We start from the raw sequence: 14,016 nt of genomic DNA, 5'->3' as shown, positions 1-14,016 counted from the left end.
AGGTGATGCAGGCATCCTCCCCACACGGCTTAGGAAGGCTTTGGGGTGACAGCCCCTAGGGGTACCAGACCAGTTTACCCTGCCCACGGATAGTCGAGTGCTTGGTCTTTTGGTGAAGGATGCCAAGAAAGCAGCCAATCGGTGTCAATTGCACCGGGGTTTTTTTACTGATGCAGGCACCCGACCAGTGGGGTATGCGCTGAGGCCCCTGCTCACACGTCACCCACAAGGGTGTCAGATTTCAGCCACCACCGACCTGGGCCGGATTCAAATGGAACCAAAAAGGGGCTGTAGACAAAAGTGCTCCCCATGCTCCCACAGACAGCATCTCCGCTGTCTGAGAGTCTCCTGACCCCCAAAACACAAGGGAGCGTTAACCCTTGCTGGCCTAGCCCTGCACAGGCTGCTTCCCCTCTGCCTCCCACATCACCAAAGTGGGCACTGCTGGTCGCATGACAGGGTCTTTATTCCAGGTGGTGCCAGAGGCAGGAAGGGCCCCGGCCAGGGGGAGCTTGCAGGGCTAGTGTCTGGGGAAGGCATCTTTCTGCTGGGCAAGGCTTCGGTGAGGGAGAATCGACCTGGAGGCTCCGAATGCCATTTCGCCTGTCACCCTTCACATGGTCAGTCACCAGAAGGATCAACAACAGACACACAGGCAGAGAGAGGAGTGTGGGTGGTGGAGAGACAGGCAGTGTCCGCTCTGCGCAAACACAGACCGGGTTCAAATAATAATCTCATGTCTTAACAGAGTTGGGCCGTGACCACATGAACGGTGGGCGAGGGGATAAAGCAGAGGACTGGGACTCAGGAGATTTGGGTTTCTGTTCCCCGCTCTATCACAGGTCCCCCTTTCATGACCTAGGGAAAGTCACTGAATCTCCCCGTGCCTCTGTTTCCCCACATAGGCAAGGATGCCTCCCTATGTCACAGGGACCCTGGGGGGTTACAGTCACCATACGTGATGCAGGGTGGTAGGTTGCCATGACAACTCCTAGAAATAATATTGATTACAACCATCCTGGGTCTTTCCACCATCCTTTCTGCCCAAGTATCTCAGACCATGGCCCAAGCTGCAGTCAATTCGGACCTACCTCCCTGGGAGTGCCCCAGACCCCCATTCCCCAGGGAGGTAGGACAGAATGACCAGCCCTGTCTTTCAGATGGGGAATACTGACCAATCCACAGCTGGGAACGGTCACCTAGCAACCTTGGGTCCCACACCTGTCAGAGGACTGGGGGGGGAAGCGAGGTGGTGTCATTTGGTGCCTATTTACTGACACTGGGCATTTTCCTTCCACCCATCCAGCCAACGATCTCAAAGCAACGTACCAACATCTTAACCCCACGCGCCAGGAGGTCACCATTAAACAATCAACAGCCTGGCCCAGTGGATACGGGAAGGAAGTCAGGAGACATGGGTGCTCTCCCTGCCTTGGGCAAGCCCCTTTTCCTCACCGTCTTTGTGTCCCCCTCCCACCCTTTGTCTTCTGGGTTTGGACTGGAAGCTCTTTGGGGCAGAGACTGAGCGTGTGCCCAACACGATGAGGTCTCTAGATGTTACTGTAATCCAGAGCCACCATCTCTTTGCAGCACAGACCTATCTAAGGGGATGTCCCGATTAGGAGAAGAAGTGGGGGTTGGCTAGCGTGTGTTCGCTAACTCTGCCCTTTTTCCTAGCACAGATCCAGGTAATTTCCTTTTATCTCAGTATAGCTGGTCCGGGGAGGAGTGTGGGATGGAACCCAACCCAGCAGTTGGCCTGTGCCTACGCTTGGGAGAACGTCACCGTTGGACAGAGGTTCATTAGCACAATTTTTAAATAAAGTTCAATGAGGAATTAATTAATGCAGGGACGTCCAATGGCCTGTGTTCTACAGGAGGTCAGATTAATGATCACAACGGTCCCGTCTGGCTCTGGAATCTGTGCTTCTCACCACTCTTGGGCAGGACATCCCTGAGATAACTCAGAGCCAAGGGGGTGTGAACTATGGGTACCGGATGTCTTGATTAAGAGCGTCCACTTACCCATGTTATCAGACATGTCCACAGCCACCTGGGGACTCCCATGTGTTGCCAAGCTGCACACCCATGGCCCCCCTGCGACACTTAGAGCTTCGCTGAACCAGAAAGCGCTGGAGTCGGGCCCTCCTGCTCCGAAACCACCGGCCCCCATTATTGGAGCTGAAAAATGATTTCTGCTGGCAGAACGGGAGCTACGGCATGCAACAGAGCAGTCCTGATGCCACGCAAGAGGGTGGCAATGCTGTTCACCCACACTAGCTAATCCACTGTGGTATTGCCCCTAGTTTATGGATGCGTAGAGAGAGGTTCAGAGAGGAGAAATGACTGAACTTAAGAACGGCCAGACTGGGTCAGACCAAAGGTCCCTCTAGCCCAGTCTCCTGTCTTCCAACAGTGGCCAGTGCCAGGTGCCCCAGAGGGAATGAACAGAAGAGGTAATCATCAAGTGATCCATCCCCTGTCGCCCATTCCCAGCTTCAGGCAAACAGAAGTCACATGGCGAATCTGCGGCAGAGTGGGAACAGCCGAACCCCAGTCCTCTGATTATAACATTAGAGGGTGCTCCCTGCCCCGCAGCCGAAATACGACTTTGTTTCACTTCTCAAATAAAAGCTAGATTCCCCAGCCTGGCCAGTGCGCCTGCCAAGTTACTAACACGAACTGAACTGAAAATAGGGTTGCCCCAGGATTGTCCCAAAGTCTCAAGGAATCAAAGATTAATCTCTAAAGAATACGTCATGTGATGAAATCTCCAGGAATACAACCAACCAAAATTGGCAACCTGAACTGGAACGATACACTGGTCTACCCTCCAGAGCACCTGGAGCAACAGGGGAGACAGGAGACAGAAAGGTCTCATTTCCAGAGCAGGGTCAATAAAAGCCACAGACCATCCAGCAAATACACAGGAGAGCGCCGCTTCTGCAGCCAACAGGCGGACAGGCGTAGTGGAGTACGCACGTAAACGTGGGTCTGTGGAATACATGCGGGCTCTAGCTATGGCACCTGCATAGGGTATGGATTACGAGCAAGCAGCTCCGTAACGCAGCGCTAGGAAGCCATCGAAAAATATCAATCCCTGTTCAGCACAGCTTGAGAGCTAGATGAAACCCTCTCTGACAGCTCCCGGATTTCAGTGCGTGAGAACATTAGGAAAGATTCTCAAAAGCAACTTGTGATGCCCCTAAGGGCCCTGAGCATCAGACAGTGCCAAGAACCAGCCCGCTGAAAACCAGGCATCTGAAGCTGTTGACCCAAGAACTGAGACCCCCATAAATCACTAGTGATTTGGGGGCAGCTTGGCCAGGGGACTGAGGATTGCCCCCTAGCACTTTCCACATGGGGCTCTCACTGCGCTTTCCAAGTATTCATTGATTCAACCTCACGCCCCTGCCCGGAAGGGAGGAGGGTTTAATCCTCATGTCAAAGACAGGGCAAGTGAGGTCCAAAGGCGTTCAGTGACTTGCCCAAAGTTGCCCGGTGGCTGAGACTGGGCTAGAATTCAGGCCCTCTGAATCCGAGTCCTGTGTCCTAACCACTAGGCAGCACAGACTGCCTCATTATTGCCAGCATTATTTTTAGACCGTGCAGGAACAGTCCGCCGAGAGAACCCGGGCGCTTGTACAAGCAGGACATGTTTTATTTCATGAATGAAGAATAATATCCTGCTACAATGAACCCAGTGTTCAACTTGCCTTCTCCACGGTGTCCTATAGGCAGCAGCGAGAACTCTCCCTTTGCTTCCAATTGGAGCTAAGGACTCCCCACCCCCATCCCCCCCCCGCCCCATAAGCCAAGGAAACTTTATGCTTCTTGTAGCTGATCAAATAAAGCATCAAACAGCCACTTTGCGTGTATGGCTTTGAACAGAGGCAACCCTAGGTCACTTTTGCTAATCTACAGCTCTGTCCTTGGGTAACCGCAGCCGCGCTGCACTTTGTGAAAAAGGCCTTTCAGGCCACCCTTAAAGAGCTCATTAGCGGACAGAGGCAGAGATCAAAAACGGGCGTCACATCTTCTCTTGCCCCACGCTGGCCTGGTGTGCCGCTGCAGGGCAGGGGACACTCAGGAACAGCCCAGGAGAAGCATGGCACCTCTGGGCTGCCTGGGGTGTTTACAGCAAATGTGATAAAGGCACCACATGGGCAGGGTGGGGGCTAACTAACCACGTTAACTAAACATACAACCTGCAAAGCTTAGCTACAGAGACACACCGCTGGGGTCTGGAACACACAACACAGTGAGCGCAGCTACAGGGCTGCCAAACTATTTAAAGGGATACTACCCAATTCTCAAACGCTGCAAGCACCCTCCTCATCAGCACCTTTGATGCTCATATTGGAAGCCACTGAAGACCCAGTATTATTAGGTGCCGAGGGTACTTGCAAGGCAGTGAGGTTACTCACCGTTTACAGCTGGGTAACTAAGAGTAGACGTCTCCTCTAGTTAGTATTTATTTGGCTTTCTACACATTGCTAACCCAGGGCTATGCCTGGCGATACATTTGCTCCAGGATGTCGCGGATGTCGCTTACAAATGCAACCCAAGCAGCCCAGTGCAACACAACTTGCCCCCACAGCAAAAAGGGCAGCTCATGAAGCAAGATCCTCTCCAGCAATTCCCCACCCCCATTTCCAAGTGCCTGGGAATAACTCTGGTCTTTTACCCCGTGCGGTGGCATCCCCCAGTTCCAGGCTATCTCAGAGCAAGCCAGGGAGCAAATCCCAAAGCCAGGGAGCCCGCAGTGAGTTCACCCAGCCAGCAGCCCCATTCCTGTGCTCAAGTGGGGAATCAGCTGGAGCATAAATGCAAGGCTTTCTCAGCAGTGTATGACAGGGAGGGAGCTGGTCACAGGTAGGTAGGTCTCTCTTAAGCCTTCCATACGTATGGCTCCACTGTGCGGTTAAAGCAAACCCATGGGGATCAAAGGTCATTGTGCCCTCAAACACCTCCCCCCACCCCCCAGTAGGCCCCAAGCCAGACGTGCGCCCTGTCATGGTGACTCCATGGGACTCACCCAGATCTACGGCAGTAAAATTGAGAGCAGCATCAAACCCAGTCCGTGACCTCAGGCAGAGCTGCAAACACATGCCACGTCCACCCAGAAGCCTGCGGGTGACCCAGGGCTGCTCAGGGACCTGGGGAGCTCCGGCCTGGCAGAGTGCACCAGTGACATACTTGAGGAATGTGTGCCAAGTGCCCCCTTCCTGTGACTGGTCCACATGCAGGATAACAGCCTACTACTGCTACCAGTTGACAGAGTTCCATCTTTCACACAAAAGTGGCGGAAGTCTGTGCGTTGGCAGCGAAGGCGTTGGGTTCAAACTTTGCTGACAGCCCAGGGGGTTCGTTAAACTGGCTTTGATGGCCAGTGTGGCAGGGCCATGCCCATGACCTCACCATCATTCCAGGCCCTCTGGGGTGCTTAATGCTTAACCTGCAGCTCCCCTGCCCTGGGATTGTTCCCAGCCCTATGAATATGGCAGTTGAAAACACATCCTTCCTCTCCCCCCACCCCCAAGAATGCCTCCCTCCACTTGTGCATCTGCATGGAACCGTAGGACTGGAAGGGACCTCAAGAGGTCATCTAGTCCAGTCCCCTGCACTCATGGCAGGACTAAGTATTACCTAGGCCACTGAATTAAGCCTGAATATCCCTGTTAAGGTAGATAAATATTATCCCATTTTAAAGATGGGGAAGCTGAAGTTAAGAGATTTGACCAAGGTCACACGGGGAGTCAGTAGCATGGTCAGTGAGAAGGACCTAAGAGGTTCCATGAGTCTTGTTTTAACCACTGGGTCACACTTCCTGCTAGGTCCACACCAGTGACCTAGCTCAATCTATCCCTGCTTATTGTGGTTTGCGCTGACCCACGTTCTGCTGTAGCCCGTGTATTCACAAATCCCAGGCACGCTCTGGGCTCATCCATATTAATTACAAGTTCCACGGGGAAAAAAGCCTAGCTTCTTGCCTAGCAGCATCTCCAGCATCAGAAAGAAATCCTGCCTTCAGCATCTCCGCCTCACCGGGCATTTCCAGCGTCACTTTCAACCCCTCGCTTTGTGTGCATTGCACGCTGCTTCCACCCAGCCAGCGCCACATTGCTCTGAGAGACTTAATGGCTCCCAGGGCCCCTCCACAATGCTCAGAGATGGGAAGTCCCGATTCCTAGAGCAGCCACAGTGCCTTCAACAACTGCAGCTTCCTCTCGCTCCTTTAACCCAAGCAGGGACAGACAGAGCAATACCCGAAAGGAAAGAGAAAGGCGATTTCCCTGGCAACTGGAACGAACATTCATTCTCCTGTTGGCCACAGCTTTCTTTCACCCAGACAGCTCAACGTGTTTTATGAGCAGCAATGAACCTGGCAACAACCCTGTGGGGGTGCTGAAAGTCACCTGCATAGAACAACTTCATCTACCAGGGACATTAGAAGCGGTCTCTCCTGCGGAGAGCCCTTTGACAACGCACGGCAACATGGAACAGCTGTCAGGACTGGAAACAACCAATATTCCAAACAAGTGGCACCGCCAGGATTGGAACCAGACTCGGAACCAGACTTTCCTTGCCAAAAAGGACTTGGACTGGGCTGCTCACGTTCACTCACTCTTTCTCAAAGCGTCACCGGCGATCAGAACCCTAGTTCTCGAGCTCCTCGGCCTGCCGCAGCACCGCTCACCTCTCACCACCACGCTGGGGGACTAGTTCAGTGTTATCCCACAGGGAGGAGTGCCAGCATGAGCGTAATCATTAGCACGGGGCTCCCGTGCCAGGGCTGATGCACCCTGACGCAAAGTGCACTTTTAACGGGACACCTGTCAAACCTAGACACATCTACAGCTTTAACTCCAAGTCGTTCCAAAGTCCAAAACCTGCCACCAGGCACCCTGCCAATCTGTGTGGCTTTAAACTAAACCAACACATTTCTAAGCATTTCTTTCCTCAGTTGTTGTGCGAAAGACCCACACAACAGCTGGGGAAATGATAATACAGACCCACAAAGGAAAGCCAGCGAAAATGACTAGACTAGTCAAAGTGCTGTCAGATACACAACGTAAACAAACTGACAACATAGAGAAAACACATTTTCTTTCTCTAATCTTTCGGTTCTAATCATTTTAGGTGCAACATGCAAAACCAGTTGGCAAACACTGTCTAGACAGAACTGATGTTTGTGATGAATGTCAGCATTTCTTTGAAATATTACTTGAGGGCTAATGATAGACAGATAGTAGCTCCTGCAAATAATTCAGTATCTCATCACAGAAGGCATTTTAAAACTAACGATTTAGAAATGAATCTTTCAAAATATTAATAGCATTAAGATTTTTTAGTGCAGAATCTGGATTTCTGACGTAATGAAGTGTTGAACAAACTGTAGGTAACTGAAGATTTTCCATTTCCCGCTGTGCTAAACTTTAAGTAGATAAACACTGGAAAAAATACTTGCAGATATACCAAAGTTATTAACTATCAAAATTCATGGAAGATAGTGAATCCTCCCAAACCTGCATATAAATACAATGTCTTTTGGTAAGGTTTGCTGCACCAAGACAAATGCATTCCAATACACAATAGGTGTTTGTATATATATGTAAATATACGCACACACGTTCATAGAGTAATAAAATTTAACGACAGAAGGCATTATCACCATTATTTGTACATATACATACACAAACATGCATAAAAACACATTTATACACACACACCTCCCATATATATGGAGACACATGTGCATCCTGTTTCAGATAGCCAAAAAAAAAAAAAAAAAAAATCATGAAATCAACTGGTCTCACAAGGTTTCTGCCGTTCTGGGATATGACCTTGTGAAAACAGCATATGGGGATCCCTTCCTATCACCACCCCTTGTTGACTCTGAACCCACACACAGGGATCCAGCCTTGAATCTAACCTCAAGCGTTACCCCTAACTTCATCCCAGGTCAGAGCACGGTCTCCTTCCTTGCTTTATCACTCGAGAAAGCTGAAATCACGCTCGGCACTTCTTGAGTTTCCAAAATCCCCCAGAGACTCCCAGCCTGTCTGGCCCCTTCCATCTCCTCAGTGTCTCTGAAAAGAAACTTACCTAGGGCTGCTGTACCTGACCCCAGTGCTTCAGCCACCGAGGTAGCAGCGAGCACAAATGCATTGATCCGAGGTCTCTCAAGCCAGGTTTTACAGCAACAGGAAACCAATATGCTCCATCCCCTTGTAAAGGCGGGGGGATTTAGGAAGGAAGAAGGCAGTTTTAGCTAGATGAGAATCTGGCCTGCGCAGTGGGATGGATGCTCTACTTCTTACAACACACGCCATGGGGCCTTCACAGAGCCCGAACGGTCAGTCGAAAGCTCACTTTTAAGCCTCTTCCAAAAAAGATTCTAGCAGCACCTGTGCCCCCTAGTGGCGTTCTAGGGAACTGGATCAGCACCAGCTCAGGGGGAATAGCACCACCTACTGAACCACCAAACCGCCTTAATGCAGCACCTGGGTTATGCTCCGCGGGCTTCCACGCAAGTCCTGGCCAGGCCTGACCCTGCTGTGTTTGAGACCCCTTACATCATCCCAGCCAGCAGCAGCGCAAATGCCTAGCGTCATTCTGATGTGTGACTAATGAGGTCATTTCCTGTTGGTTACCACTTTCAAAGGAAGTGATGATCAACACGGCAGCAGCTGGTAATGGGCGGTACTTCCCAAGGGCGAGATCCCGACCTGGGGCCCAGCCTGGGACCACCTTCTGCAGAATACCCCGTGGCACTGAAAACACCTGCCGTGTCATCAAACACCTGCTGTGTGGAACTTCCCCTGGGCTCTAGTGACACCTGCCTCGCCATCACGTCACGATGCCCCGTGGGGGTGGAAGGGACACAAAAGGAGCAGTGGGCAGCCACGGAGGCCATTTTCTAAGATATCGCTCCTAGACAATTCTTCCCTGGACTGACATCACCAGAGAGCTTGATCTTGCTGCTGGAAGTCTGCAGTCTGGTAACAAAGAACCCCAGAGGCAGAGGTACTTTCCATTGTGGTGCCAGAGTCCAACTACTCAATACTTGAGCTGAACAACAATGTGTATCATGAACAGCAATGTGTTTCAGCCAATGCCCTTCCGTGCCAAAGGGCACCCAGCATCCCCTCACATCACCCCACCCAGGCCAAGCAACCGAACTGACGGTTACTGCTGGGTGCTAAGGGTACTGGAGGGGTACACAGGGGCTTCTCAGTCGCACGGACAGAGCCCTCAACTAGGCTGGTTTTGTAGTTAAAGCACTGGATTAGGACTCACAAGACCCGGGTTCAAACCCTGGCTTTGCCATAGACTCCCCATGTGATCCTGGGCAAATCACTTAAATCTCAGTGGGCCTCAGTTTTCCCATCTGTAAAATGGGAATAATACTCCTCCCCCTCTCTCATACATTGCTTGTTTTGTCTATTGAGACTGTAAGCTCTTTGGGGCATGGGCTGTCGCTTCCTCCATGCACACACAGCGCCTAGCACACCAGGGCATTAATCTTGGCTGGAACGGTTAGGTATTGGGGGAGTACAAATAAACCACATGGCTAAATTTGGGAGCAGGGAGGAATTTTCACCATGGCCACCCATTCATCGGGTGACAGGTCACTTTCATAGAGGCTGGACAGCCATCTGTCTAGGCTGGTGTAGCCACAACAAAACCCTAGGATCCTAGGATAGTTTGGGGTGGGGGCAGAGGTTAGGACAGAGTCAATGTCTTCCGGTTTGGAGCTTCTCGTCACAGAGGAAGAGGCACTATTCTGCTAACCCTCCTTCTCTGCGTGGCTCTGAGGCAAACGTACCCGGAACAGATGGCAGCCAGGCCTGGGCACTGCGTCACCAGAACAAAACGGGCAAATTGGCAGGATTTTCTGAAAAGCCAGGAACAAAAACTGTGCAGGGGAAAGAGGGATTGATTGACACGGAAAACTTAGAAGAGCTAGGATCTCTCACTTGGCAACGCAAGTACTGTACTGACGGGGTGGCCTGGATGCTAATCTGCAAAGGGGGTGGAAGGGAGTTTAGCGCTGGGGGGGGAGGGGTTTGCTAGCTTTAGTGGGTTGACATTATGGGGAACTTTGGGCTGAGTGGAAGATCTAGTTAGTGTCACCAGGGGAAGGAACGAGAGCCCATCTCTTGGGGTACTTAAAGGTGGCACTAAAATCTCTCCAGGGATCAACCCTGCCATGGTTGCGGATCCAAAAGGCTCTTCCCACTCCGGCTCATTCTAAGAAGAACTGTGGGGCTTTAACCCCGGCCCACAAGTGCTGGTGGGGTCAGCGTCTAGGGGAAAGGGGCACTTTCCCCCAAGCCAGCCCCCCAGCAGGAGAGGCAGGGAAGGTCCATGTCTGGGCAAGGCTCCTGCCACATTGCTTGCTGCCTGGAGAGGGCGCCGCGCGGGCTGCTGGCAAAGGCACCCGAGTGCAGAACTCCAGGGTGAGAGCTCAAATAGTGACCTGCCCCAGCACCTCACTCGGCGAGCCCCATTGGTCAGGCACAGCGACCGCTGCACTGGGTGTGCCAGCCCAGCCTCGGACCCACAGTGCTAGCTGAGGGGATTTTCTCCTCTTCACATATAATGACTCACAGCTGTGGAGAGCCGAGCTACATGCCACCAGCTCCCGAGAAGCACATGCTCTCTGAAAGGAGCTCAGTTAGTTGGATGTGGGTGCCCTAAGGATGTACCGGCCTTTGCACCCCGGGGAAGCCTAGCAGGCGATGAGGACCCTCATGGACTTGGAGCTCAGCCCCTCGCAGGATCAGGCTCTCAGAGCTCAATTCAGACCAACACGATGGGATTGTTACAACCAGCCCTGGACCTAAAGGGCTCTATGCAGGTGCAGAGTCTAGAGTCCCCCCTGAAGCACCCCACGTACTAGGCAAAGTTACCCTTCTGCAACTAACTCACCGGACACCCAGGCAGTAGGGAGCCCGAATCAGAGGGGCCCACATGTGGGGGGTTCTTGGGGGGTGGGAATCTTCCCATTTCTTTGATGCCAGCTGTGCTCCAGCACGAGCAAAAAAGTGCACGTGCCTGTTGGACTCGACCGTGAAGCCATGTGGAGGGGTGAGGGGCGCAGCCGGGAACATGGCACAACACACACCAGGGGCAAATCCTGCACTTAGGTACCCAGGCAAAACTCTCACTGAAAGTCCAGGGGCTTTGACTGGAATAGAATAGAGTAAGGGAGCTCCAGGCCAGGCCCACGCCGAGTGCAAGCAACTCAAACTGCTTTCCCGAGAGCACCGTCCCGCAAACGCTTTCCGCAGCTCATGCTAGAGATACGCAGCCCGGCACACACATCTATAACCAGGGGCAGGGGAAAGCTTAGGGGCTCAGTGTGGCGGACACAGATTTGTGTGTGAAACCAGGTCCTGGAAAGTAGTTCTTCCACTTCTAGGTGATTTATCCCAAGCTGAGCGTTGGAACAGTTCCCCAGCAGCTCCAAATGTTAGTTTCCGACAAAGACCCGCCAAGAAAGAAAGAAAAGCATCCATTCCCAGCACAGCACTCCCTTGATTGGTACTATTTTGATGTAACTTTTGGGTGGTTGGTGGTCATTTTAATCAGAGCAAGGAAAAAAAAACGCAGCAAGGAAAAGGAAAAAGTAAATTTCACTATAATTTACAGAGAACTTCAGGGCAGCCTCAGCTCCAGCATTTGCTATCACGGACACTGCTGCGAGACGGCACCAGAAACAGAAAATTTGCTCCCCACGTTTCAGCCCGATGCCGGGCATTTGGGAGGTGATCCCCACACAACTTCTCAACTTGCATCACGCTCACTGCACAGCCCTCAAGCCCAGAGGGCAGGACGAAGGGGCACGAAGGAGGCAGAAACCGCCCCGAAGAACAAACTTTAGCACACGTCTCGGCGAGGCAGGTTCTTGTTCCCAAATGTCGCCCCGCAAAAGTCCACCCCAAGCCAGCGCCGGCACGGCGAGGAGAGGGGCGAAACAGGCCAGCAGGAAACAAGCTTGTCTAATTCTTTCCCAAAACATTCCAGATCTCACACACACCCCCGCCCCAGCCTGACCCCTCGGCAACACACACACCATCACAAAGGCCGACTGATAGGAACAAAGTCAGAGGGCTCAGCAGAAGAGGGAAAGGTTAGTGCCTCAAAGTCTGTGTGTATCACACACTCACTCTCTCTCCCTCTGCAAAATGTCTCTTTTTTGTTGTTCCTGAAAATCCATTCAATGTTGAAATAAAGAATAAGCTCCAACCCCTTGTCTCCTGCCAAGCCCCACCACCCCACACACCAATTTTATCTTTCAAAAGGGGAGGAATATTTTCCAACACAGTTTAAGAGGCTGGGTTGAGCTCAGAGAGCTTGACAATAACCCGGTGAAACTTCCAAGGTATAGGGGCACGCCGCATTCCCTTCCCTGCCACCCCCCTTCCAAAAAAAATAATCCTTCCATTTGCAACTGGGCATGGAAACAAGAAGCCAGTCTTTGAGCTCCAGGGGCATGCCTGTCCAGGGAGCTCCTGTCCCTTGCAGAGCAGAGCAGGTCCAGTCCCTTTGATGTTCCCACTTAAAGAAGTGCTTTTAGGAAAACAGGCCCTGTGTCTCTTCCCACCCCAGCGCAGGGGTCTTGGAGCCTGGCAATTAAACTACCTCCCATCTCCACCCAAGTTTGGGCGAGTTGAGGGAAACTCGGATCCGCCCAAGGTGGGAGAAGAGGCATGAAACCGAAGGGAAGAGGCTTGATAAAGAAGGACAGAGGGCGAGGAACGGGGGGGGAGACAGTGGGAAGAAAAGCCAAGGGAGGAAGAAAGCATTTCCGCTCCAACTAATCAATCAGAAATGCAGAATAGCTTCCGTGGGGGACGCCTGACACTGGGTCGCTGCCTCCTTTGACCCCTGGACGCCACGGCAGGGCCGGCCAGAAAAGCGTACAGAAGCGCCAGCAAATTGTCTAGCCAGGGAACCGGGCTGCAAACCCATCGCGAAAGGCAAAGGCTCCACTTTCCGCTCACCACACCCCTCTCCTCTCGCTTCGCTTCAAAGCCCGCACCCGCGCCGCGGCATGGGGGGCTTGGCGCTGCACCTATCGCCCTGGCTTTCTGCACCCCCAGCCCCCCTGTAGCCCCCTGTCCCCCCGCACCCCTCCTGAGCAGCGAGCTCACCCCAGGGCTAGGGACCAAGCAGTCCACACACAAGCCGCATCGGGGGAGATTTCCGAAAAGCCCCCCGGCCCCCAGCGGGCACCTTTAGCGCCCCTGCAAACGCGCCCCGGAGGGGGGTCCCTGGCCAAGGCAGGGCGCAGCCCCCCGCGCTGGAGGGAGCAGCAGGACCAGAGTTTCTGCAGCATGGGGATGGGTCCGGATCATAGTCCTGTACTTACAGCGCTTCTCCGCCCGCTGCCCGGCTCCCTCTGGCGGCCTTTGGTCCACGCCCCGGCCGCGCTCCTCGGACGATGGAGCCACCAGCTTCTGCACCGGCTCGAAGGGTTTTAAGCTCTTTTAAACTCTCACGCGTAGCCCATGTGACCAGGGAAGCCACTGGTGAGAAGCGCTGGGATCCGGCGAGCCCTGCACCCCCTAGCAAAGGGTTTTAGAAATGCTCCTTGCAGAAACACACACACACACCCAGCGCTGGGCAGGGCGCACACACACACACCCAGCGCTGGGCAGGGCGCACACACACACACACACACACACACACACACACACACAGCGCTGGGCAGGGCGCACACACACACACACACACAGCGCTGGGCAGGGCGCACACACACACACACACCCAGCGCTGGGCAGGGCGCGCACACACACATACACACCCAGCGCTGGGCAGGACACACACCCACCCAGCGCTGGGCAGGGCGCACACACACACATACACACACAGCGCTGGACAGGACACACACACACACACACACACAGCGCTGGACAGGACACACACACACACACCCAGCGCTGGGCAGGACACACACCCACCCAGCGCTGGGCAGGGCGCACACACACACACACACCCAGC

The 14,016-nt window shown here is 53.1% G+C and overlaps 1 protein-coding gene across 8 annotated transcripts in view; it reads right to left on the bottom strand.

The window, feature by feature from the left end:
- CNTFR (ciliary neurotrophic factor receptor) overlaps positions 1-13,628 on the bottom strand; it is a 440,626-nt gene extending 426,998 nt beyond the window's left edge. For 2 of the 8 annotated variants that reach the window (XM_065598657.1, XM_065598663.1), the window contains exon 1: positions 13,385-13,622. The gene's annotated coding sequence lies outside the window, so the exon portion shown is untranslated. Of the gene's footprint in view, positions 1-6,628; positions 6,758-13,384 lie in introns of those variants that run through there. The other 6 variants (XM_065598660.1, XM_065598661.1, XR_010602077.1 and 3 more) reach the window with 5 other exon arrangements.
- Between the last annotated feature and the right edge of the window lie 388 nt (positions 13,629-14,016).

Source organism: Chrysemys picta, chromosome 6 (assembly GCF_011386835.1).
Source record: "Chrysemys picta bellii isolate R12L10 chromosome 6, ASM1138683v2, whole genome shotgun sequence".
NCBI lineage: Eukaryota > Metazoa > Chordata > Testudines > Emydidae > Chrysemys > Chrysemys picta.
The sequence above is the reverse complement of the archived record's forward strand: the minus strand, read 5'-3'. Positions and strand labels throughout refer to the sequence as shown.